Raw genomic sequence first — 485 nt, forward strand, 5'->3', positions numbered from 1 at the left:
TGATGGCTGTGGTCCCAAGCGGCAAAGAAAATCAACCTTGCAGAGAGTCCACACATACTGCCTTCATCCTTCGGTGGACCAGCCCGGGCACAAAGCCGCTCCCGGGTCCAGCAACACAGAAGACGTCCCCACAACCAGTCCCAAAGACGGCTTCCAGCAGCCGTGTCCATCCCCACGTGACGGTTGTGATGCCATCTTTCAAAAAAAATACACCTTTAACATCCTCCCCACATGTTGGCTTCATTCTTCTCTGCTTGTCCTGCGGTAGGCAGTGTTAGGAGCTGAGACCACGGGGTTGTCTTCTCCCCAGTACCTTCTCAGATGGTTGTCATGGCGTTATCTTTAGATCTATCTGTGTTCGTGAAGGGGGACAGCATGCCCACAGGCCCACAGGCCCACAGGCAGCATGCGCGCAGCACCCACAGCATACTGCAGCAGCAGGTGTGGTAGCTTGAGCAGGACGGCACAGAAGTACCGTCCCTCCT

Source organism: Meleagris gallopavo, chromosome Z (genome assembly GCF_000146605.3).
Source record: "Meleagris gallopavo isolate NT-WF06-2002-E0010 breed Aviagen turkey brand Nicholas breeding stock chromosome Z, Turkey_5.1, whole genome shotgun sequence".
Taxonomy (NCBI): Eukaryota; Metazoa; Chordata; class Aves; order Galliformes; family Phasianidae; genus Meleagris; species Meleagris gallopavo.